The 27,370-nt window shown below is 45.3% G+C and overlaps 1 long non-coding RNA gene across 2 annotated transcripts in view; it reads right to left on the minus strand.

Moving 5' to 3' along the window:
* Positions 1-2,850: 2,850 nt before the first annotated feature.
* The window catches only part of LOC116597477, a 97,325-nt gene continuing 72,805 nt past the window's right edge, over positions 2,851-27,370 (minus strand). Inside the window, exons 2-3 of one of the 2 annotated variants that reach the window (XR_004288625.1) lie at positions 17,248-17,434; positions 2,851-4,806 (exon numbers count right to left, since the gene is read on the minus strand). This is a non-coding gene — a long non-coding RNA (uncharacterized LOC116597477). Of the gene's footprint in view, positions 4,807-16,361; positions 16,877-17,247; positions 17,435-27,370 lie in introns of those variants that run through there. The other variant, XR_004288626.1, reaches the window with a different exon arrangement.

Here is a 27,370-nt window from a genome sequence, read left to right on the forward strand (position 1 = left end):
TTGTTCTAAATGTTTTAAATCCCACAGAATGCTTGATCTCCTCAAGTCAGCTGACTCTCTGGAGCCAGGGAGATCATCATTAGTGAGTGTTTCGGCTGGGAACAGAAAAAGCCGTGGCTGCCATGCTGACCATCTGGAATTGGCCGGTCACTGCGTGCAGATTCATCTCTGAAGTGAGAACTGTGTTTTTGTCATCAACACAGACGGCACCCAGTTGACTTTTTTAGGACCTAGGTATTTGTAAGGAAGCAAGATTGAGTACCAGACATGTACCCAGGAGCTTAGAAGAAGCATTGGTCTTAATTATTGGGAATAATTGTGGCCTCCAAGATATGACCTGGAGAATCCATGAAGATTTTTTTGGTTAAAACCAACAGAAATTTAGGTCTTAGTAGTTGGAGCAAGAAGGAGGATTTATGAGAAGGAAATTGAGTTGTCTTATATAACAAAGTAAAGATGGGCTTCAGGAATAATTGCAACCAGGTAATTGACTGTCCACAGGACCCTACTCTCCTTCTCATGCCTCTACTGTGCTCCGAGCATCAGCATCCCTTCTGGTCAGCACAGAAATGCTTCCTCCACATGGTGGAAAGTAAGGACACCAACACGGCCTGATAATTCAAATCTCATGGCTTCTAACACCAAAGAGTAATTGGCATTTCCCATGTCTGTTTCAAACCACTCCTAGAGAGAAACCCTAGTAGTCAGGCTTGGGTTAGGTCTATGCCTGGACCAAAAAGTTGAGGCCAAATGTGAAGAGCTCATATAGAGGGGAGAGCTGCCACAAGGAGAAGGGGTATGGTCTGGGCAGACCAGATGGTGGGGGAGGGGGCATCCCAGACGCTGGGCTCATCCCTTCCTTGCTACAGCAGGGATTGGCAAAGGATAGCTCCCAGACAAAAGCTGGCTGTCTGTTTCTGCTCATAAAGTTTTATTGAAACATAGCCACACTCCCTGTTCTCACACTACTACCAGAGTTGAATAGTTGTGATCACTTAACAGCCAGTAAAGCCTAAAGTATTTACTATCTGCCCCTTAACAGAACAAGTTTGCTGGCCTTTGGCTAAAGGTTAAGACATCCTGAAAGAGAGTCCAGTGGATGTTCACAAGGGCTGAAACAGATTCACAAGGAGACAGCCATCCTCCTGCTTGCTATTTAGACGTATCCTGAGAAGAACTAAAATGGATACTTGGTGCCTTGGGCTGAATTTGTGGATGTGGAACCTGCATGGCTGTTTTCCTTGTATATCCTGTGACCCTCTGGGTCTCTGAAGACGTGCAGAGCAGGAAAGACCAGTGTTGGAGTAATGCTGCCCTTGAGGCTCTCAAGGGAACATGCCAGTTCCAGTGAAGTACAAGAAAAAAAAAAAAAAAAAAAGAGGCTATGGGGCAAAATGCATTTCTATCTATTTGATGACTTTGTATGAGGGATAATGGGGAAATAGTAAATTTCATGTAATAGCAAAATTGTGTCTTTTTTAAAGACTTTTTTTAAGGAAGTTTCAGGTTCACATAAAAATTGAGAAGAGAGTACAGGAATTTCCCATATTTCCCTGTACCACACAAGCAAAGCCTCCCCCATTATCAATATCACTCATTGGAATGGTACACTTTTTACCAAAGATGAACCTACATTGACACACCATCATCATCCAAAGTCCCTAGTATACTTTAAGTTTCACTCTTGGTGTTGTACGTTCTGTGGGTTTGGACAAATGTGGACTGACATGTATCTATCATAATATACAGAATATTATTTTACTGCCCTAAAAATCCTCCGTGCTTCACTCATTTGTCCCTCTGCTGGCAATCACTCATCTTTTTACTATCTCCATAGTTTTGTCTTTTTTCCAAAATCTCATATAGTTGGAATCAAAAAGTACATCACCTTTTCAGATTGACTTCTTTCACTTACTGATATGTATTTGCGTTTCTTCCATGTCTTTTCATAACTTAAGAGCTTATTTGTTTTGAGTACTGAATAATGTTCTATTGTCTGGAGGCACCAGAGTTCATTTATCCATCCACCCATTGAAGGACATCATGGTGGCTTCCAAGTTTCCACAGTGATGAATAGAGTAGCCATAAACAACCAGTGCAGGTTCTGGTGTGGATGTAAGTTTTCAACTCTTTCAGGTCAATATCTATAATTGATGGATCATATGATAAGAATACGTTCAGTTTGTAAGAAACCCTTTGTATGTCTTCTAAAGAGGCTGTATCATTTTGCATTTCCACTAGCAAAAAATGAGAGTTCTTGTTGCCTCACATTCTTGCCAGCATTTAGAGTTGTCTTTGTTCCAAAATTTGGGCATTCTGAGGAATGTCTAGTGGATCTGTGTCACTTTTCCTTCGCAGAATTGTATGATCTAACTTGTGATTCTCCACAGCGGTATCTCTGGAGGATCTCTGCAGATCCTGGGACTCAGAGTTGTGAGCAAAGGGGTTTTTCTCCACTTTGTATAGATGTCTGCTAGGCAACCTTCTCTGAAGGTGTGTCCTGGCCAACTTGAACACTTTTGGTGGAATTATAAAAGACATTCACTAATCTTTTATGGATGTGAGATATATTGGTTAGAACTGGAGAGGGTACCCCACAAAGGCTGGGCAGGTGTCCCCTGAAACACTGGTCATGTTCCCATCCCAGGGTTACAGGAAAAGCAACATGCCTGATAGACCCTAAAAACTAGCAATAAGTCCCTTGGCCTCTCAGAGAGAAAGCAAGTGTAGAGGGACTTTTTTTTTTTTTTTTTTTTTTTTTTTTTTTACAGAGAGAGAGAGATCACAATTAGGCAGAGAAGCAGCACAGAGAGAGGGGAAAGCAGGCTCTCTGCTGAGCAGACAGCCTGATGTGGGGCTCCATCCCAGGACCCTGAGATCGTGACCTGAGTTGAAGGCAGAGGATTAACCCAGGCACCCCTGTAGAGGGACTTTTGACTCAAGGCTCTCTCCTTCCCCATTTCTTTCCCCATTCCCCCTTCCCCAGTTCACACAGAGAGGTAGGTAAAATAAATGAAAATTTCCACCCAGATCATGGCCCTAAAGTCAAGAAGCAAAATGTCACACGAAGGATATAGAGCTCCTTTCTGGAGGATTTTCCTGTTAGTAGCTTGGCTGGATTCCCACACCACCTCTCTGTGGATTTTCTGAGCTGCCTTTGTCTTCTCCTTCATGTGTGAGCGTCCTTGACCTCAGGGTGGCCTGGGAGAAACATCCAGGGCCAACTACATCTCATTCTCAGGATGAAGTGGTTTCTCTGGCCTAATCTTTCAGGGCCAAGGTTGGGTCACCATGTGATTCAAACTTTCTCAGCTCCAAAGAATATGCTGGAGCTTAGTGCATGGGGTCAGAGCTCCAGCTAGTGATACTCTGACCCCTGAGATTGTCCTCTGAGCATAGGGCTCCAACAGAGACTTCCCAGGGAGGGGAGATGGGCTGAGGTAGAATTAGGGTACTTCTGGGTCCCCTAGCCCAATGTTATCTCATAATCTCACCTTCTTCGGCACAAATATCAGCCCTGATCATTACCCTGGACAAGAATGCTTCACCCAGAACCCAGAGTAGCCCACCACTGATCCCAACCTTCTGTCCACTTCTTTCCAGGCATTAGGGCAAGGAATCATCCCAGGAATGTCCTGTTCTGAAGCTGGGAGGGTACCTTCTCTTTCAACTCAAAGATTTTGTCATAAAAAGAGAGGCAGAGTTGAAGATTTCATTTAAGAGAGAAAAAAATGCATTTCAAGCTCATTTTCTGAGACATAAAACCCTTTCTGAGAAGCTTCCCAGAAGCTCTCCATGTCATTGAGTTTATCGAATCCAGATGACTTGATTGTTTTCTGTTCACTCATCACCATTCTCAGCAATACTCATGGGGACAACAAAACAAAACAGACAGACAGACACTGCTAGGAAGCAAATCAAACATGGCGCACCAGACAAAGCAGAGTTCTTCTCCACAGCACATTGCAGATGATGCAGAGCAACTGCCACCCAGTTGTCCCCCAGGCAGCTGACAATCTGAGAATGACACCCCAGCATGCTGAGGTCTCTCTATGAACCCATCGCGAGAACTCAATGTGTGCTCATGAACACTTGAGCCCTCCTAGAGGTGAGGCTCCTACACCTGGATGACCTAAGATGAGGAAGGATCACCTGCTTTCTGAAACGTCCCTGCACTGACCACACACCATCTCATTATGGGGGTGGGCTGCAGGCTAACCATTTACTATTTACTTCTCCTCCATAGGAAGGAGTACCAGAAGCAGAAGCTTCTTTTATTAATTGAAGTGGGTAAAATATCAGTGCTCTCTCAGTGGGAAATGCCTTCAGATCTCTGCAACAGAGAGCAACTTCCTTTAGCTCTCCTTAGTAGGATGATCCCTGAGACACGTCAGTCCTCAAAACAGGGTTAAGTGACCCCCAAGTACTCTCCTGATAGCTTCTTGATTTGCATCTTCGTAGGTGAAAACTAGGTAAATGAAGAGGAAGTCTACCTTCCAGTCCTCAAAAAAAAAAAAAAAAAAAAAAAAGGACAAAATAACAGCAACTTCAGTCTCCTTCAGGCGGATTGACAAGAGAAGACGGAATTGTCAAAATGCAAAAAGGCAACATGAGTGTATAAGTTGGTCTACATTTTGCAGTTTTCATCAGTCAGGTGGTGGACAACTTCTGCCCGTGTATCTGCTCATCCCTGAGGGTGAAGCCTGATAAAAGCTGGCGGGAGGGGAGGCCAGTTGCTCAAGTGGGAGCTCATTGTTTCCCATAGTTATTTGCTGTGTTTTCTTCCGGGGCCAAAGACTGATGCACCTGTGCCAGAAAGAAAAGTCAGAGACTATTCAGTGAGCAGAATAAGCAGGCTTCCCTCCCGCTGTTCTGAACGCATTGCTTATTCTTGCAAGCAGAAACATGCTGCTGTAGCTTGCTTCCTAAACAAATGCCACCCAGTTGTTCCTGAATCTGACTGCACATTGGAAACACCTGGAAAGCTTGCTATAAATACACATTCTCAGACTCCACTCCCCCACTACCCCACAATCCTCAACCAGTAGGTCTCTCTGGGACCCAGGAATCTGAATATTGAGCAAACACACCTGGCATCTTGCGGTGCTGGAATCCAGGTATCACATGGTTTATCTCCAGTCTCAGACCCCACAACAGCATTTTTATTTTATTTTATTTTATTTTACTTTATTTTATTTTATTTATGTTCCCCAGAACATCATTTTAGAGGAGAAAAAAAAAGGGCCCTGGAGATCATCCTACTCAGCCTCTTTGTTTTACAGAGAAACAGCATTGAATCTGAGCAAAAAGACCTGGTTTGATCCAGCAGGGCTGTGACACTGTGTAACATGCGGTGTCTCTGCTGAGAAGCTATTGCCTCTCACCCGATTTAGAAGTTAGGAATGGGTTTCTGGAAAGGGTTAGAACCAAATGTCCTTACAAGGATAAAAAAAGGTTATTAGAAGTCATCTATAGAGAAAGAAGCTTTTGTTAAGGAAAGATGGCTTTGAAAAAGCAAATGTTAGTGAAAGATGCTCCATCAGAGTAAGGCCCCGGGGCAGATCCGGCCCAGAGCACAAGGGCCACCCTTGTCTGGCCATCTGCAGTCTGCCTCTGAATGCCCATTGAAGGAGCAGGAGCTCTGATGCCTAATGGCTTTTGGACTCCAAATACAAGAGAAACAAAGCAGTTCTTAAATAAAAGAACTGCAGTCTGAAAGAAATTCTTAAGGAGAAAGAGCCGTATTGATGTGTATTCCTCCTAAATGGAGCTTAATTAGGCCACACACACACTAAGGCGCTAGGGAGACACTGCAAGCCCAGTTCCCTCTTTATTGCTAGACCCAGGAGGAAGTCTGTGTGACTTTGAGGCTGCCTCGGGAGCTCTACATGGATGGTGTCCTTGGAACTACCCGTAATGACATGTAAACCCATATCCAAACAACCTGGGCGCACGGTGCCCTCCCTGCAACCCAGTTCTTGAATCTCAGGATCTGGAAGCAAGACAGAGCTTTCTGAGCTTCTCACTTGTGGGCCTGGAGGTAAGCAACGTGCAGATTGTGGGCTCAGTGTGGACCGACAGAGACTTAGCTATAGTTCTGTACTTCTGGGCCTTTTCATCTCCATTCCACTGAAAATTCACCATGAAACAGGGGCCTTTGAAGAATTCTTAACCAAGTGGAATAGGATAGAGCAGAGCCTCCCTGGGGTCTTGCCCCAATCTGAAGGATTTGTAGAAAACTGTCATCCCCTGAGTTCACGATTTCAATTATTTTTTAAATTTTATTTATTTGACAGAGATCACAAGTACGCAGAGAGGCAGGCAGAGAGAGAGAGAGAGGAGGAAGCAGGCTCCCCGCTGAACAGAGAGAATCTGATGTGGGGCTCAATCCCAGAACCCTGGGATTGTGACCTGAGCCAAAGGCAGAGGCTTTAATCCACTGAGCCACCCAGGTGCTCCCCAATTTCAATTTTTAAAAAGTGCCTACAGTTCACTTACCCATGGATTTCTAACCCTGTGGTCCCCTATATACAGTTGACAAAATGGAGGCCCAGTTTTTTGCCCTCTTGGTGTCAGTGACACAGCTGAATAAGACCTAGGTGTCCCAACACACATGCCTTCCACATCAATGTACAGATCTTCCAAATTAATTTCATAATTGTTAGTTTTATCCAAGTAACAGTGACATCTAGTCATGGTCCCCAAATCTGGATGGAATCGTTTAGAAGCTTTTGGTATACCTCTACAGGAAACACACCCTCATGGACCCCCACTGAGCCATGCCCCACGCAATCCTTTCTTCTTGAGTGTAATTGGTACCTATGAGCTGTTTCTAACCAACAGAACAGCTCAGAGGGGATGGGCTGTCTCTTCCTGGAGTGGATTATGTATGAGATAGTCACTCCCGTGACGTTATGCTGTATAAAACTCCCTCATAGGCAACTAGAGTGAAAGATTCTCCTGCTGGCCTGAAGAAGCAAGCTCCATGCTGTGGGTGGGCCACACGACAAAGATGTGTTGGTGGCCTCTTGATGCTGAGAACAGTGCAGCCAGCAGCCAGCTAGAAAACAGGACCTCAGTCCCACAGCCACCACGGACTGAACTCTGCCGACCATCACCCATGCTTGGAGAAGACCCAGGCCTCTCAGAGGAACATGGTTTGGCCGACATCTGCCTTTGAGCCCTTAAGCAGAGGATGCTGTTAAGCAGCCCCCCAGACTCCTGACTTACAGAAACTGTGAGATAATAAGTGTAATAAATGTACAGTCGATTCTCGCTTTTCACAGTCGTTACGTTCTACAATGTTGGTGTGAAAAGTGAATTCATGCCGTTGCTCCCAGGGGAAGTAGAGAGTTAGGGTCCTGCCAGCCTCTTGTGATGGCATTTTCTTTTCTTTCCTTTTCTTTTCTTTTCTTTTTAATTTAAATTTAAATTTTATTTTTTTCTAGATGTGAGATTTCTTTTTTAAATTTAAATTTAATTAATTAACATATAATGTATTATTAGTCTCAAAAGCAGATTCATCAGTTGCATATAACACCCAGTGCTTTTCACATCACGTGCCCTCCTTAATGCCCATCCCCCAGCTGCCCCATCCCCCCATCCCCTCAGCAACCCTCAGTTTGTTCCCTATGATTGAGTCTCTTATCCTTTGTGATGACAGCATTTTCATCAATTGATCAATACATAACCTTGTTTTACGTGTGTTTCTGTTTAAAGACACCTTATTTAATGTACTGTGGATTCTTTAGCATTGAACTCACAGCCAACAGTGCTACAACGCATGTCTGAACGAAGCTCGTCTAGCACACAGATGACCTCCAGGAGGCACATCACAGCCTTGAGCTTGGCAGCACCAGAAAACACATTATTAGCACAATGCTTGGGGGCCACTTTAAACAGCAAAATTACCGATAAAAATCAAAAAATGCAAAAGCACAGCACGAAACAGACTACAAGAGGACTCTTGTTTGCAGTGTGAGTGCTGAAACCAGAAGACAGAGCATTGCCTTGTTCCACTGCCACTGGAAATGTGCACACTGGGTGACGTACTTTGCCGCTCTACCCGTATTTGCAAATGACTGTGAAAGCCTTGTGAGTACTGATTTTTTGAGGTTGCAGGTTAATTGTAGCCGATACAGAATCTGCTGATAAGGAGGATAGACTATAGGTTTGACGCTGCTAAGTGTGTGGTAATTCATTATGCGACGAGATCCAATGAATGCAGCCTCTTCCTTCAGTTACACGCGTGGACGTGCTCGTTCGCATCCCTGATGGCCTTTCCCATTCACCTTGCCCCAGATGGGACTTCTGTTCTGTACCTATGAGGGCATGAAATACATTCTGTTCTTCTGTTATACACTGCTAGCTATTTGCATGGGTGAAGGTACATTCCCAGAACTTCCCAGCTTTATAAATGTATGAGGAGCCGGAAGCCTCTGCTGTACTTAGTGTAAGGTCTCTGTAACAGACACAACTCATTTTCTCAGCCTGGCTTAAGCATTAGGTCAAATCTTTGCTCTTAAATTCAAATGGTTCAAGCCTCCTCCTATCCTGTAAGGACATCTTCTTCCCCTTCCTCCTCCTCCCCCTCCTTTCTCCTCCGCACCCCCTCCCCCTCCCCCTCTTCCTTCTCCCTCTTCCCCTCCTCCTCCTCCTCCTCCTCCTCCTTCTCCCTCTTCATTCTCTCCTTCATTTCTTTTCTAGGAATCCTACCTCCTTTCCCGGATGGTCAAAGAATCCAAGGGCTCCACTCATCATGATGCATCCATGCACTTGTCAAGTTCACCAGGATACAGAGATAATCAGGAAAGCTGTTCTGTTCTAGCCAGCCCAGGCCTCTGATGCAATGCCAGTGGTCTCTGCCCTGCTGCATTGCTCCTAAACCCCTGGCTGATGGGTCCCATCCCCTCTGCTCCTTACCATATATATAGGCAGCAAATTGGATTTACACCTCAATAAGACTGACATAGGGCCTCTCCTCTCCCTCATCTGGTCCCTCTGTGCAGATACACCTGCCAGTGGACACAGCCTAGAATACCAGACAGGCCACATAGGCCTGCCTTGCTCTGCAGAACTGCAGCTCAGGGACCGCAGATGCCATGACCCCATAGCTCAGCCTCAGCTGTCTCCCTGGTAACTCGGCTGTTTGGGTTGGCTCATAGGCATAAATGCTTCTCCTAAGGCTCCTACAGACCAACAGGGAGGCTGTGTCTAATGTGCTTTCTGTTTTAGTCTCAATTCAGCTTTGTCTCAGAGACCCCCATCTAACTCTCCATATACGTGCCATTCCTTCGCCCTCCTCATCTGCTCCTTCCTCACTCTAGCTTCTCAAACCCAGCCTGTCCTCCAAGAAAAACATATATATGATACATAATATTAAATTATATTTTATAAATACTAAATATTTATAAATATTAAATTAAAATTATTATTTATATATATATGGCATGGGACTTAGGCAAATGAAGCTATAAGAAGTTAAATTTGGAGAATGAAAGATAATACATAAAAATCTATTTTTTCTCATATATAGTTGCATATATTCCAAATATTATGAAAAAGGGAACTTGGAATGATCTTTTTTTCATAACACAGTGTACACATTGTTCACTTACACTCTACTATTACCATACACATCCGTGGTCCTAACACATTATACATAGTACACTAACACCCTTACACTGGACTGCACCAAGTGCAGGACTTAACCACATGAAGGGAACAAAGTCAGCTTTATAAAAGGGGAAGAAAAATTGGATTGTCCACACACAATCAGTGGTGCCTTCCCATTCCAAAGGCTACGTTCGCTTCGTAGTTTCCCCATGTTGCTAGGTTAATAATCATCATCTGCTTCAATGCAGCAAAATAGGAGGAGAATTAATGACCCATTTCACAGTAAGCACTCACTACATCTCAGTGTATGCTCAGAATAGCCTCAAAAAGTAAATTACGCAGACCTGCTGTGTGCTTTCAGAATGGAGGGAAGATCCAATAAAGCCATAATTTTCCCTTCTTTTAAGCCTCTGCACAAAATATATAGTTTTCCACTTCAGCTGATTTCCCCAGGGTTTTATATTGCCGGTGATTGATTTTCTTCATTTATTGTTATCAATTGATGCTATGTTCTCAGATCACTGAACATTAGCGGTGTCCCAATCCTGTTTACTGAAAGCTGTAACAAGTTAAATTTGGAGAATGAAGGACAATAATAAAAAGCATTCTAAAGCAAGTAAACTCTTTTACTTAAAAAAATTACAGATAATTGCAAAAATTTATAACATAATGCTGCTAGGACTTTGAGATTCCTTCTTCCAGAATTTTTAAATGAAATGAATTCTAAAATAATAAAAGGAACCAGAGAATAAAAGCAGAAGAAAATCCTTGCTATAAAAATTACATAACCGTGGGATCCTTCAAGAAAAAAAAAGGGGGAATAGGACAAATCCATGCTCCAGTGATTACTTCCAACTCAGTCATTAACTCATTTGCATGGCTTTATGATACATCACCTGCTTGTAATATTCCACCTGGCTTCCTGCCCCCAAATTCTCCTGCTCTCCAAGGATGAAATGATTTGACATTATTCTCATTTGACTTCTTTATCCTAGACTTCTCCTTAATGGCTACCATCCAAACTATATTGAAAACTCACATAAGGCCATTCTAAAACAGATTGGAACCACTCATGGAAATCTGAAAGGATAAAGTAGCATTCCCTGAAATATTTCATTGGTATTCTTATTTATACTTCATCTTTTTCCAGAAAGGGTTTGAGATATCTCACTACTACACATTTAATGAAATACAATTTTTTTAAAGATTTTATTTACTTACTTGACAGACAGAGATCACAAGCAGGCAGAGAGGCAGGCAGAGAGAGAGAGAGAGGGGAAAGCAGGCTCACTGACGAGCAGAAAGCCCGATGCGGGGATCGATCCCAGGACCCTGAGACCATGACCCCAGCCGAAGGCAGAGGTTTCAACCCACTGAGCCACCCAGGCACCCCAATACAATTTCTTTTTAAGTAAGGGAAGAAAACAATGAGAATAATGGAAAATAAGCAAAAAAGGCGAGACAAAGTCTGTGTACCTGTATTAGTAAACCAGTATTGTGTAAGTGCTATATGATGAACAATGACAAAATCTCAGTGGCATACAAGTATTAACATCATTCTTGTTCAGTTTGTGAATCAGCCACAGAGCTCTTCAGATTTTGGTGTTTCTTATCTTCTTTCTGAGACCCAGGGCCAGTTGGTGCAAATTCTCTTTATTATGATGCCAGAAACTCAGGAAGGTAAATGGAGATGAACAATGTCTCTTAAGGCCTAGGTTCATAACTGTCTATAATCATTTCTACTTTCCATTTTGCATAAGTTCTTCTCATGGACAAACTCAGACAAAACTACAAGGAAAGGGATTCTGGGAAATGTAGTTCATGGCATCAGACATATATGGTGGTGATGGAGATGGTAATGATGGAGATGGTAGTGGTGGTGATGGTGATGATGGTAGTAATGCTGGTAGTGATGGTAGTGATAGTGATGATGGTACTAATGGTGGTGGTAATGATGATGGTGGTGGTGGTGGTGATGATAGTAGTGATAGTGGTGGTGGTGATGGTAGTGATGGTGGTGGTGGTGATGTGATGGTGATGGTGGTGGTGATGGTGATGATGGTGATGGTGGTGATGGTGTTGATAGTAATAATTGTGATGGTGGCAGTGATGATAGTGGTGGTGGTGGTGATAGTAATGATGGTGATGATGGTGGTGATGGTGGTGGAGGTGATGATAGTGGTGATGGTGATGGTGGTGGTGATGATAGTAATGATGGTAATGGTTATGGTGGTGGTGGTGGTGGTGGTGATGATGATACTGGTGGTGGTGGTCATGGTGATAATAATGATGGTGATGGTGATGGTGGTGGTGGTAATGGTGGTAGTGATGGTGGCAATGGTGTTGATGATGGTGATGGGGATGATGGTATATTCAAACTCTTTCTCTAATAATAGGGCTAAATGGACTCACAATTAACATCACTTTAGAGTATTTTTAATATTTGGAAAAGCCATGTCCCCTCTTAATACTTCCTTTTCAAAATATTTAAAATTCAAGGTCATCACTTCATTCTTCCAAATGAACTTTGATATTATTTTGACAAGTCTCTCAAAAAGTATTATAGAGATTTTGTTTGCAATAACTCAAATCATGTAAACTGGGAAATTCTGTCATACAAAATAGTCTTATCATCCAGGACACATTTGGTAACCAATTGTTATTGCACATTTCTTGGTAAGTGTAATAAAAATATTTGTGTTAATAATTATGATGTTTTCTAAGTGCGTATAGAAGATACAAAGACTTGACATTTATTTATTACTTTCATTTTCACCCACTGAATCTACTGACAATGCTCGTGTTGTTTTGATTGATGATGATGAGGTGTTTATGTATATTCATATCGGCTGGCAATAATAATAATTTCATCTTCATATCAAGTACATATTCTTTATTTCTGTCCTGTGTTTGGAGCCTTCAAAATAAGACAGCAATATAATGGTGGTAATGGGAGTTCTCATTTCTCATTTTGCTTTGCCATTGTTTCTCCATTTATTCTTTGATTACACTTGGCAGACGTGTTTATTATCTCTGCAAATAAATCACTTCTCATTTTACTTACCAATTCTACCTCTTTTCCAGCTGATTAATTTCTGCTTTTATATATTCCATGTTCTTTCTAATTAATTGCCTGCCTTGAATGATTATTTATATATTTCTTTTATTTTCCACTAGATAATGAAAGAATTTAGGGGTAAGAATCAGCATCTCCAGGGGCACCTGGGAGGCTCAGTGGGTTAAGCCTCTGCCTTCGGCTCAGGTCATGATCTTGGGGTCCTGGGATGGAGCCCCGCATAGGGCTTTCTGCTCGGCGGGGAGCCTGCTTCTGCCTCTCTCTCTCTCTGCCTGCCTCTGCCTACTTGTGATCTCTCTCTCTGTCAAATAAATAATTAAAAAAAAGAAGAATCAGCCTCTCCAGCTCTGTCTAACAGTCTTAGTAGTGTCCTCAGTTTTATGATTGCCTAAACCATCTGAAATAATATTTGGTGCCTTACTCATTATTTGGGACTCATTTTATTTTATTTATAATGTCCAAGTAATTGGGTTATACTTTCTAAATGTTTACTATAAATTTTGAATTTTAGAAGATTGTGACAGCAAATAATTTTTCTTTGAGGGTAATTATAAAGTCAAATTTATATCACTTTTGTAATTGCTCCATGGACACCTGAAAATAAGTAGTCCCATCAGGGTGAGCATGACCTTTGTCAAGTCTTACCATTATCATTGCAGTTGGTTGAGTGAGTAATGCTCCCAAATCCTAATCCCTGAAAACTGAGAACATTACTTAATACAACAAAAGAAATTTTGCAGATGCGATTAATAATCTCGAGATGGCATGAGGGTCCTAGATTATCCAGATATGCTTTCATTGCAGTCACAAGTATCCTTATAAGAAGGTGGAGAGAGAGAGATCCAATATGGAAGAAGACAAGGAGAGGACTCAAGGAAGCTGCCTTGCAGGCTTTGAAGAAGAAGAAAGGGGTCACCAGTCAAGGAATGTAGCCCCAGAGCAGGAGGAAGTAGGGAAACAGGGTTTCCTGCAGCCTCCAGAGGGAGTGGGCTCTGCCAACACCTTGGTTTCAGCCCAGTAAAACCAGTTACTGATTTTGAACTCCAGAACTGTCAAAGCTTGAAGGTGTGTTCTTTTTAACAGTGAGGTGGGTAGAAATTTGTTACCGCAGCCACAGGCAACAAATACAACTGCAAAGCCTTATCTCCCTTCCTGGGCTTTTGATCTGTCACAGGGTGCTGGGATTGATAATTCTCCCTAACAATTATATTTTTGATCTTGACTTCTAAAGTATAAATTTAGAAATGCCAATACTACATTTATCAGTGCATGAAGGCTAACGACCATTTTCAGTATTGTGACCTCTCACAGCAAAACATGACTCTTATTACAACTATAAGGCTTCTTGATCAATGTCTGTATTTTCTTGATATTGACATTATCACCCTCCCTCTCTGCATGTATGAGCCTCTTCTCCATCTTTGCCTAGCCCCTTATTTTAAATGATAAAAGAGCTCTCCTTCATGTCTGTCTCTTGTATTATGTAGTTCAATTTTTGCCTCCTGTCATTCAACTTAGCTTTGATATAATGGAATTTAAATTCTGACATTTATTATCATTACCCCAATGGTTGGTGCACGTCTCTCACCCGGCTTTGTTCTGCTTTCTTTCTGGTTTACGCTTTACTGTAGCTTCCTTTTTTCATTTTGTGTTATGTGCGCTGCTTTAAAAAAAAGAAAAAACAACAACAACAACAACAACAAAACCTACACCAGTGGATTCTTTTAATTTTTTCAAGTATCTATTTAAACATAATCTTTTAATCATTTAAGTCAAGATCAAAGCCATGACTATGGCTCCTTCTTACACAAAACAAAATTTATTGTACTATATCCTTTCCTGGGCCCTCAATTACTTCCTAGTCTTTGTTAAATTAATTTTACATTATACTCCTAGATTGATACATTATCATTGCTGTTTTTAGTAATTTACATTACATATGGGTTTTTCTCTTTGGGGGCCATCTGAACATAACTCATTTTTTTCGTTCAACAAATAACTGTTGAGGACCTACAGTGAACAGGGCACTGAGCCAAGAACTGGGATAGGACCTTGGCTGGGACCTGCAGGCCGCTGCCCGGAGCTCGTGGACCATTGAACACGGTGCTGTGTAGCTGCCACGTTCAATGATAATTTGGGGGCCACCCTGAACTTGGTTTTGTTCTTCAGGACCACGCGTCCTCTCTAGGCCCATGCTCTTGGGTTTGTTCTTCCCTGGGAAGCACACTTCCTTCTTACACCTATTCTTTAGCTTTAATCCTCCTTATCCCTCTGGTTTCAGACTAGACATTCTCCAAGAAGCCAGCCCTTGACTACCCAAACCTGGACCAGGCCTCCCACTTAGGGTTTCCACAGAAGCCTACACTTGCCTCTTTGCCCAGCCCCTTATTTTAAATGATAAAAGATCTTTCCACAATGATAAAATGATAAATGATAAAAGCCTCACCACACTGTCATGCTACCTGTCCTGACAGACCCCCTGTCCAGATAGTAGGTGCTTGCCTGTTCATTTCACTGTCTCTCTGGGCTGTGGGCTTCCCAGGGATGTGGACCTCCTTTCATCTAGCATTTTACTTATTAGCACAGTGCTTCGCACTCTGTAGGTATTCATTAAATGCTTATGAACTAACAGAGTGAAGAAAGCACTTTAAAAAAAATTTTTTTTTCGATACTGATTGTTTTTCTGTTGGCTGGAATATAGCGCTAACAGGTTATTTCAGGAAGAGAACCTGAGTGGAGGTTTTGGATTCCACCGTACAACTGAGGATGACCTTGTACTGTAAGAACTTGACTGGGTACAAAAGTCTCTGCTCTTAGTTTTTTGGCCTCTTACAAGTGTACAAATTTTGGAGCATTGCCTTTGGACTTGGAGTGTTACAGAGAAAATGTCTGATGCCAGACTAATTTTTGTCTCTTTTTAAATAATCTTCCCCCATGTCCTCCTTCACCTAAATATAGAGAGATGGGCGCCTGGGTGGCTCAGTTGGTTGAGCATCTTGGTTTTGGCTCAGGTCATGACCCCAGGGTTGTGAAATCGAGCCCTGCGTTGGGCTCAGCATGAAGTCTAATTGGGATTCTCTGTCTCTCTCCTTCTGCCTCTGTCCCTTCCCTCTCTAAAATAAATAAATACATCTTTAAAAAGATAAAAATAATTCAAATAAATATAGAGAGAAATTTTATTTTTCCTTAAAAAACAAAAACAAAAAAAAAACCCAAAAAATCTCAATATGTGTATTGTTGGTCTGCTTTCTTTCATTTTGCCTGGTAAATGGTGCATTCTTTCTCTCTGTGGATTAAACCCTTGTTTCATCCAGAGACATTTGCATCAATTACAACTTCTCCCAGAATTTGCCCCTGTCCCCAGGGCTTCAGGCACAGCCAGTGAGACCATGAGCTATATCATCTTTATTCTTCTGCTTCCAGACACATTCAAGATTAGAAGTTGAATAATAAAACTTCTAATAAAATAATAAAAGTGGACAGGAATGGGAACATCACGGATGGCCTCACAAAACAGTTTTCAGGTAGTGTGGGGATGTCTGCTCTGTTTTCTGACTAATGTTGGATTCAAGCAAAGAGCAGGAATGAGAGTCAAGTCTTCCCCATCTTCTCCAGGACCTACCTTCCTGTTCTCATGCAGACAATAGACTGGGAGTAGCGCCCCCACTGTTGCTCCCGAATCGAACCCAATCCCTGTGAAATATGCACATAGTCACCCCAGACTCCAAGGTGAGCCTTCATTTTCAAAGCAGGGGAATGCTTTTATTTTTAAAATTAAAAAAATGAATGAGAACTCCTCAGGCATAGGCAGCACTACATGAACTGTAAAATCTGCATCATCGTTTATCATGGGGCATGAGGAAGCTGGAGACAGCTCTCAGATTCTGAGGCTGTGGAAGCACCAGGGGGAGACCTGACCCACACCACCCCCGAGTCAGCCTGGCACAGCCATGGAGAGCCTTACACCTGTCTTTCTGTCACTCTCCAGCCCCTCCCCAGCTACCTCCATGGTGGTCTCCATGTCTATTTGAATGGGTAGTTCTCCTGGTCATCGCTTCTTTATCTCATGGCTTCTGCAGTCCAGAGTTAGGACGGGTTTTGATAGGGTATGGTAATATTTGGTCTCTAGGGCTTGTACCCACACTCGGAGGACCCTGGAGCAGGTGTGCTGTGTCATCGAACACCCTGTAGGCAGAATGTGAGAGGGAAGCCATGTGGGAAAAGGCTGAACAAAGGGGTCACAGCACTGACCAGGGAGTCTTCAGGTGCTGATGCTGCCTCCAGATGCCCAGAGGGTTCTGTGAGCCAGGGCTGGGCCCAGAACCAGCGAAAGCCCAGGTGGCTGGGAGGAAATGTAAAGCACCATGAGCTACGTGTGCACAGGGAAGGGGGCAGACCTGCCTCTGGCCACAGCAAGATGCCCAACCATCCCGTCAAGGTCAGATGCTTTCATGCGTCCATAAGCCAAAAAGCTCAGGGCTCTAGTGCACTTGTGTCAGGAAGAAAGCAAAGACCCAGCTCCATGAGGACTCTTTGCGTTAGTAGGAAACACGGACCTTAGTTCTCTGCATCTCGGCTTCTGGACAGCAGGACGGCCAGTCATTAATGAGCGGTGACACCTCCCTCATCCTGTCTGCAGCCCAGATCCCAGCACACAGCGTGATGATCCTGCCAAGTGGTTTGTCCATTCATGTGCAGGGCAAGCCAGGGTGGGTTACGCATGAACTGCCTTGGTTCCTGTTTCTGGAAAGGAAAGAGAAGCAAGCCTGTGTCTTGTCCTGGTGTCACTAGAGGAGTAAGTATGATAACAAACAGAAGGCATACGATGTGGAAAGTGCTCTTGAAAGCAGGGTGGCTCCCATCCCTTCTCTTTGCAACCGGGACTGAGCCCCCGCGAGCCCCCGGACCCCAGCAGAGACCACCCGACTCTCAGCCCATCCAACAGCTTAACCACAGTTCAACTTCACCCTTCTCAACCTTTTGAACAGGAAATCCGACAGGAGAGAACGTTTAAATTGGCTCATGCAAAGAACAATATTTGCTCGGGGTTAGCTCCTACGTTATGAATTTTTAACCTCCCATAAATCAAACTGTAAAAACGGACAAAGGCTGAATTTCCTCTGCCGGTACCAAAATAGAAACAGCCTCTGTCTCTTAAACAATTCCGATTATGTTTCTGTAACCAAATCATGATGAGATGAATAGCTGGCATACTTATCTTTAGGGTCCTAAAGTATAATGTAAAAGAAATGGAAATGGTCTAACTCCTCAGTGTTGACAAGGTGCCTCTGTCCATCTGCAAAGGCAACTGGAAGACCACACTGCGGGCAAAGGCCACCATGTGCCTGCAGCAGGGTTTTGCTTCTCTTGGCTCATTGCTTTTCCTCCATAGCTCTTGTCACCGGGTCCCCACCACTAAGTGATTAATAGAACCCCCCCAGGGGAATCAGCCTATGGCAAGGTTCTCAATGCCTTCCTTTGCTTAGAAGCCTTATACTGAAGAAAGATGGAATCTTGTAACTGCAGAGGACGATGTTTTCATTAAATAATGCTTTCCTTGATTTGACAAACACATCTAGAGCAACGTCTATGAGCCACAAACTTAGAAGACTATCAAAGCAACAAAGAAAAGCACAACTAAGGCATTTTTCTTCTCTCAGTGTGGTGGAAAAGGAAGATATGAAAGCACCTGATTTACAGTAAGGCAGAAAGAAGCCGGAGCCAGGGAGGGTGTCACAAGCAAACGTTCAAGACTTCCAGAGGCAGGAAGGACGTCAGCACACCAGGCAGAGTTGGAGTTGACCTTTCAAGAGTGATAAAGGTTTTAATAGGAAAAATGGAGCTGCAGAGGCCAAGGAAATTGTGGGTTGGCTGATGAGAAACAAGAGGGTGTGGGGTGGGAGTGTGTGATATGGAGTGCTTACAGAAGCAGCTTGGGCTCCGGATGCAAGTTGGAGGCTTACAGGAAGCTGGAGGCTTTTAAAGGCATTGAACGAGTGGGTTGGTAAGATGTCAGTGGTGTGAAGATCCATTCATTCATTTATTCATTCATTTATTAGCTTTACAAATATTTAATGTAATCTTCGATGAGGGATAGAGCAGTGGATAACAAAACTGACCCCTGGCCCCTGGGACCTTACAGTCTTATAGGGTGACAAATAACCCATAAGTACATGTACAGTTACAAGCAGATGGGACACTAGGTGAGTCAGTATAGACTAGTATCCAAGGATAACAGGGAGCCCTAAATTATCCTGGGATGAAGAGGAAGGGAAGGCATCAGGAAGACCTGACTTTCATGCTGGATCCTTAGGGATTTGGGGAGTTGGGGATGAGGTCTGTGTTGGTGTAGGGCTGTGGCACTAGTTGGGAACATTCCGTGTACAGAAAGACTAGGCATGAAGAAAAGGTTGGATTTTTTAAAGAAATCAAAAGAAAAGTGAATGACGTTCTTTGACTCTGGAGGGATGGCATCTGGTTGGTTTTATACGGCATTCGGGATGATGTGTGAAGAGCGGATCTGAGAAGGACAAGTTTGAAAGCCAGTGTCGTGGTCCAAAAGAGGTGTGGGCAGTGCTGGCAGACCAGCAGAAAAAGGACAATTTGGGACTTAACTCCAAAGGTGGAACTGACAGCCCTCATTGATGGGAGGGGGGTTGGGAGCTGAAGAAAAAAATGTCAAGATTGACTCCATGTCCTACACTAAACCACCCAGAGGAAGGTGGTAACTCTTTCCTGGAAGATGGAAAAGGCTAGAGCAATTTCAATGTTTAGGGAACAGGGGAAAGAGGTCAAGAATTAGCCTGGGATTTGGAAAAGCCAAAAGCTTATGAGACATCGGGGACAGTACAAGTAGATAATCCAAAATATGGGTCAGGAGCTGAAGAAAGAAAGGGATCATCTGGGAGGGGGGCAGCTGATTCGGGGCAGTTTTCCATCTTTCCTTCCTGTGTGGGGCTCTGCCCCAGCTGGCTGTTCTAGGAAGCCCACAGGCAGTCACCTGCTCCACTATCCCAAAGCTGTCCAAACATGTCACCCTTAGTCTGTGATCCTGGTTCCCCAGGACCCTCCCCTTCCCATAGTGGGTCCTAGAATTCTCCGAGAAGAAAACTAGCAAATTCTTGACCTCATGTCCCCTTGCAGTCAGTCCCTCTCCCCCAAACCTGGGGCCCCAGGCAACCGTGGACTTTCTTCCCATCCCTGCAGCCAAGGCGTTGCCTCTTCTATTCCTCAGTTCTTCTGATGTGACCTTGGTAATCTCAGATGCTTCCCGACTTGGCATTATGACAAGTTCCAGACTCACTCTGCATTGACCTTGAACCAGAATCCATACCCATGCTCTCCAAGGAGCCCTGGCTCCTTTCAGTGGGGAACGGTATTTAGAGACCCCAATCAGGGTTCCATGAGTACTAGTTAATGCTAGTGTAGTCATTGCCAGGTCTTTTCATAAAGCTCAGAAAATTTTAAAATATAAAGCCACATTTTGATTCACACTACCAACTTCCAATCCAGATTCAGGATACAAACGTTTTAGTCCAGCATGTTAACCCGCCTGTATCTTTCCTTTTTTCCCATCCTTGGCACTTCTGGTTTTCAGTACCACGTACCATTCCTCATTTCCCTTATGCACACCGCAGCCCCAGAATAAGAATGGTCCTACCGTCACCAGAAATGTAATTCCGGGAACTGTTTAATATCTTTAGCGGTTCTTTCTGTCCTGACAACATATCATAGTAGGGACATATAACCAAATTACTGTCACAATCACTTGGAATATTTTCTCTTTGTGTACCTATGAAAGCAAATACATAAATTACAGAATTATTTTCATTTTCCTTTCTACTTCTACGAATGGTTTTTTTAAAAAGATTTTATGTATTCATTTGAGAGAGAGAGAGTGTGTGAGAAAGAGATCATGAGCGGGGTGGGGGGGAGGGCAGAGGGAGAAGCAAGCTCCCCTCTGAGCGGGGAGCCGGATGTGGGGCTCTATGCTGCGACCCCAGGATGATGACCTGAGCCAAAAGCAGGCGCTCGACTGACTGAGCCACCCAGGCACACTAGGAATAGTTTTACCTGCGATTATGATTATCATTATTTTTTACAATTATGTAGAATGTTTCCATGGTTCAAAAGTCCAACGACAAGATAGGGCCTAGTCGGAGAATTTTAGCTTCTCTACTTGTCACTTGGTTCCTCCACCCTGTCCCTTCCCTCCCCTTCCCTTAGAGGCGCCCTCTCTCCTTTAGCTTTGAGATTTAACACTTCCGTTGTTTCTGCACGCACGTGTGTGCACCCTTATGGTGCCTTTTCATGGATATACGGGTGCGTACGGTGCATGCAATTCTCTTCCTCTTTCAAATCTGCTGGCGACACTAGCCCCTCACGGCCAGGAGACACCTTCTCTCCTACAGCCCATACTGCTGCATGACCTGGATACACCGTTGATTGAGCTTGTCACCTGGTCATGGACTTGGCGGTTCCTAGCTTCTTTCCGTTACGAAAAGGGGTGCCGTAAATCATCTTGCTCATCTGTGTTTTTCTACGTCTGCTAGCAGCACAGATTTGTTGACAGCATTCCAGGCCTTGCGGACAGAGCCGCGGGGAATAACCCAAGTCCTTGCCCTCTGGGAGCTGACATTCCACTGGGAAAGAGGACCCACAAATCACTAGAGAAGCTACCAAGCGATGGTAAAGGCCGTGAGGGAAAGTAGGCCGGGCGAGAGGGGGTAGCGGGTGGTGCGGGCTGGGCGGCTCCTAGTGTCTCCGTCACCAGAGATAAGGCCTCGCAGACACCATGGAAGGTCAGCAGAAACCTGGGAGGGTGGAGGGTGGTGGGTAAAGGTGCGCCTGGGGAAGAGCACTCTGGAAGAGGAAAATGGAAAGCGAAAGCAAAGCAAAAAGCACCTGGGAGAGAAGGAGCACAGGCCGGGGCGGGTGGGACACGGTGAGGGTGAACACGGAGGCGATGAGGTCAGACACATGCTGTGGACAGACCACAAGGCCCATGGGAGGGCGACATGTAATCCAGAATGCAAGACCACTGACACACAGACACGAGGACCATGACACCATAGCCACCATAGCCACGTGCTTTGCCCACAACGTGGCCCCCTGGCCAGTCCCCCAGTGCCTTTTGTGCCACTGGCCCTGCCCAGTCAGCAGGCCCCATGGGAACCCTAGAGGACATGCTGCAGCAGCTGGCCATGACCTCAGGTCTCTGGTGGCGTCCCTCAGCTGCCCCCAGAGCGGTCTGCCTCACTCTGCATTCAGCCTTGCCTTCCACTCCCAAAGAATCTCCCTTTGGCTTGCTGGCCTGGTTCACACCTCGGATTTCTTTAAGTCATGAAAAGTAATTACCCAGCGACGCCACCTGCTATAACCCTGGGTCAGAAACAGCCGCTTGATGCCCTCCCAGGCCCCAGGCCCTGCTCTGGTTGTCTCCACGAGATTCTGCTACTGCTCACTGTCACGGGACACCAGTGGGAGTGACTTGCTGCCACTCAGTTAAGAATTCTTTAAGGAGGAACGCCTGGATGGCTCTGTTGGTGAAGCTTCTGCCTTCGGTTCAGGTCGTGATCCCAGGGTCCTGGGATCGAGTCTCCCATCAGGCTCCCAGCTCCGTGGAGAACCTGCTTCCCCCTCTGCTTCTGCGGCTCCCCGTGCTTGTGCTCTCTCCCCGCTTTCTCTCTTTTTGTCCAATAAGTAAGTAAAGTCATTGGTTGAGAGCAGGGTTTGGGGGTGCTGAGCAGGGGTCTGGGGGGCTGAAAGGTTGGTGGCATCACCCCTTCTCCTCATTCCCTCTAATCTCCCTCCAGGGCTGCTGTGTGGCCAAACTTGACCCACGGTCAGCGGGGCAGGGGGCCAGGCAGAGATCCCTGGGACCGGGAGCAGGTGGGGGGTCTTCGGGTCAGGACCCATGGGGGCCTCAACTTTAGGGAGCCGTGGGTGTGCTGGGGCCAGGCTGGGGCAGGTGAGGAGCAGGGTCCTGGATGGACATGGACGTGGGGAAGGGAATGCAGGAGGTCAAAATGAGGTGTGGCCACAGAGGTGGGGAAGGAGAAGGGAAATTACGGTCACGTGCAGGTGAAGAGACTTCAAGTCACATGCTCCAGTAGGTAGAGCCAAGCTCAAGGGCCAAAGTGAGGAGCACAGAGCAGGTGCCCTGCGTGGCCAGAAATGCCTCTGCGAGACTCAGTGGGGCCCCGCAGGGACATGGCGGCAAGTACAGCCAGAGAAGGGGACACCGGCCAGCACTTGCAGTTCACCCACATGAGCCTACCAGGAACTCACTTCTTGGCTCAAGAAACTGAAGCCAGAGAATGAGGTTCACATAGCCCAAAGGGACAGGATCAGGACTGGGGTCAGACGATGCCAAGGACCATGTTCCTTCTGTCTGCACTTTGACCCTTATGGCAGGAAGTGAAGGTGTGAGAAAGGGAGACTCTGCTAAGACCCGGGTAGACAGATCCCCCACCAGAGACCTCCCACCACCTGCACCCAAGCCTAGCTTCCACCCGGCCCCACTTCCTGGCCACCTGCTGCTGCTCCTGCCCCCAGCCAGCCAGCACATCCAGATGCACACTCACAGCGCTCTCACACACTCACTCACACCCACCCCACACCCACAAACACTCAGATTTCTTTGTGTGCACACTCACATGTGTCCACTCTCCCTCACACCCACATGTGCCCTCGCAGTGCTCTCACACACCCATACCTGCACACACCCACACCCTCTCAAACACATTCTCACATGTGCACACACACATGCACCCACACTCCCCACAACCACACATGTGCATGCACACCCACTCACACACATTTTCAGGGCACACTTACAATAGGATCCAGTTGCACACTCACACGTGCACACCCATACCCTCAAACACTCACACACGTGTGTTCACATGCACACACATGTTCAGACAGCCTCAAACATACTCTTGTGCACCCACAAATACACACTCTTGCCCGTGCATACTCTCACACCCACACACAGATCTCACAGATCCGCACTCACGTGAGCTCCTACCACTTGCATAATTGCACACCCCCATGCACGCACACACCTGCTCTGTCTCACACTCCCTTTCTCACACACACACACACACACACACACCCCAGTACTCCATCCATCTCAATCACAGTGGCCAGGCCCCCACTGTGAGAAATGCCCACCCCTCGGGGCTCTCCTGGAGGAAGCCGCCCCCACCCCCGCCATTAGCCCCCTTCCCTGTGGAAGTCCCCAGAAGATCCACACTTCTCTTTGAAGTCCTCCTCCCATCACAGTTTGGCCTTTGTTCATGGGATCATGGGGAAGTCCGTGACCTGAGCTCTGAGCTAGGACATGCCGCGGGCGAACAGGCCTAGCGCCCAGCATGTGTCTCGATAAGCACTTGATGAATGGGTGAGTGGATGAAGCCGGACAAGGCTGGGAGAGAGAGAATGGCCAGCGGCACAAGTGATGACACAGAAATGGGAGTGGGTGTGTGTGTGTGTGTGTGTGTGTGTGTGTGTGTGAAGAGGGGAAATGTTTATTATCAGAAGATCTGGCCTAGACGCTCCTCGCTCCTCGGGGAGTGAAGCTGCCCTTTGTTCGGGATCCTGGGAGTGGGTGGGTGGTTGGTCTCCCCTGAGGACTGCATGTGGGTGGCACCCTGCCTCCGAGGAGGGAGTTACCCCCCACAAAGGGAGGAAGGGAGAGCAAGGGGCAAGGGGCAGTGGGGCAGGGACAGAGGGACATGCAGGGCAGGCTCCCTGGACGTTCAGGGCACCTGCCTCCTACTCTCTACCCACCCGCCCTGCAAGCCAACCTGGGAAAGCCTCCTCCTCTCACCGCTGAACGACCAGCAGACCTCCTCTTGGCCGAGGGAGGGAGAGGGCTGGAGAGCAGGGGAAAGACTCAGCTTTACCTTGGGACTGATGATACAGAGTCTCATGCGTATTTCTGCAAAAAGACCCAGAAGGCAGGGCAAACCTCCTAAGGACACAAATAACAAACAATAAGTTCCTCAAATCTCAAGGAAACCAGCAGTAGCGTCTTCTTGGCAAATTTGGTGAGCCTGTCCCTCAAGCAAATTCAATCCACAAGAATATGGCATCAGAATTTTTATTTATGTATGTATTTACTTGTTTATTTATTTATTTAACTTCCTTATTGATACACCAGTTTTTTTTCCTTCCGCCCTGCACTGAGATTCTCCAGTGCCAGCTTGTTTTGATTTTACAAAGGACCGTCAGTCAGTCATCTACCTGAAAAGTTGCTTCTTCTCCTTGGGTGGTCCCCCAGCCTCCCCAGGCAGGCAAAACCCTGCAGGAGTTTGCAGAAGCTGCAGATGCCTGTGTTTCCAGGAGAAGCAGGATCAGTTTGTGGGGGTTGGGCCAGCTGTGCTTTTAAAGCACTCACTTGCAGGTGCTTTGAAAGTGCATCCAGGGCCAAGAACCACCCTGCGCCCTGTTGACACCAATGCCATTTCAGCTGGAACCTCAAGGGTTGGTTAGGGGCCCAAACCCTTCTGCTGAGAACAAGCTTCTAGAAAACACACAGACTACCCCCTCCATGCTGTCACAAGGAAAAACTGAAATGTCTTGAGTTCATCAGTATTTTAGTCCAAGAACTTTGGAGATTTTAAAACCAAACGTCACAACCTTTAAAGTGTGCAGGAATGCACCCAGGAGTTTGGTTTGATAAGAGCAGAGAACTGAAGCTAGAAACCCTGATGAGGAGTGTTTACATCAATCATTCCTAGGTGTTCCTTTAGGACTTTGAATAACTCAGATAGTTTTTCCTGTTTGAATCCAATGAGCACTGAAAGTAGGAATTCTTTGAAATATGGACTAATGCTTAGAACGTTGTGGCCTCTTTCCCCCTGTGACGTATGTTGTCTTTACTACTTTGATATAAGCTGTAGGCACAGGCTTCACAAGTATCATCACATAACTCTTCTTCACAATCAAGGATTGAACTTCCTTTTGAGAGAATATGTCACTGGGAATCTAGTTTCTGTAGAGGAAAAGAAAAAGGTTTTCTATGTCTTCTCATATTGCTTTGGCCACAGTTAGGTTTCAGTGGGAAAAATCAAGGTTGAGATGGGAGAGGAGAATGTAGAGATACTGGGAACTCATGAGACAGTCATCAAATGTCCCCAGCCCTGTCTCCTCGGGGATCACAAGGTGGGGCTGGAGTAGATGATGCCCCTGAGGTCTCAGCACCCTGGTTGGGGGGACGCTGTGAACAAGACAGAAGTGTGCCTGGGATGGAGCACTCAGTCCCTACCTCTCATCTGTGTCATTATCTCTAGCAACGACTGCAAGGAACATGGTTCCTGGTAAATTAGCATTATTCCCACTACTGCTCACCTTCCTTCTTACCCTCCCCTTCAGGAATTTAATATCCAGAAGTGCTAATTAGTCGAGTGGTAATTAAACATAGTTTAATGTTTACTGCCTGTCCACCCAGCTGGAGTGCACATGCCACAGGAAACGGGGTAGGACTCTCTCCCTCACTTGTGTACCCCACCAAACCTAAAACAATTCTTGGCACATAAAAGCAGTCATCTGTTGAATGAATCCATTTGCATGTGAATATCCATGTTTGCGCAGAAATCTATGTAAAATTTGAGGGGTGTATGGCTGGACACACCAGCAAACAGCCCGTTTCCACTGTCTTCCTAGGCTCTATTTATAAGAAATTGTTTAGGATTCTCTCAAGGTCCCCATTTTGTTGGCTCTGATTTAAGATAAACAAAATCACAAAAAAAAAAAAAAAGAAAAAGAAGTTCCCAAGTGAGAACTAGTTATTTTTCCTCTCAGGACTTTTTTTTTCCTTCTCCTAACAAAGGCTCTCAAAAAATTGAGTCTTCTAGTGGAATTAATTACCTTGTTTATTGTGTTCATCATGGGTCGGTTTCCTCCACCTCTCCAGTACATCTCTTTCCAAGACTGTGGACATATTTGAATGGTCATCATTGCCTGTTTCTGCAGTTGATAAGACAAGCCCATCTACAAACATTTTTGTCTATAACCATGTTATTTTTTCCAACTGGGTAGCAGCATCCTATGGTCAACATGAGGGGAGGATGGTAGGCAGGATGTCAACTCCTAATCCCCAGAACCTTGTGTCCAGGTTACCTCCCATGGCAACAGACTCTGCAGATGTGATCAGATTAAGGATATTGAGATGGGGAGATGATCCTTCGGTTGGGAGATCATCCCAATGCCATCACAGGGGTCCTTATAAGAGGGGGGCAAGAGAGTCAGAGAAAGCAATCTGAGGACAGAAGCAGAGGTGACAGAGGGGAGAGACAAAAAGGAGGGAGATTTGAAGAAGATGCTCCACCACTGGCCTTGACCATGGAGCAAGGGTCCATGAGCCAAGGAAAGCAGGTGGCCCTGCAAGCTGGAAGATAAGGAAATAAATTCTTCTCTAGAGCCTCCAGAAAGAACACAGCCCTGCCAACCTACTCTAAATTTCCCACCTCCAGAAGTAGAAGAGTAAATCTGTGTTGTTTTCAGCTACTCAATTTGTGTAATTTGTTACAGCAGCCATAGGAAAACTGTTGGAGGGCAAGAAGGTGAGTCAATTCTTCCTCAAATTATGAAGCAGCCGTTTGCTTTTATTCTCTCTGGCCTCAGCTTCTGTAGCTTCACTTTAATTCAATCTGACAAGCATTTGTTGGG

The sequence above is a fragment of the Mustela erminea genome, chromosome 8, assembly GCF_009829155.1.
Source record: "Mustela erminea isolate mMusErm1 chromosome 8, mMusErm1.Pri, whole genome shotgun sequence".
Classification (NCBI taxonomy): Eukaryota; Metazoa; Chordata; class Mammalia; order Carnivora; family Mustelidae; genus Mustela; species Mustela erminea.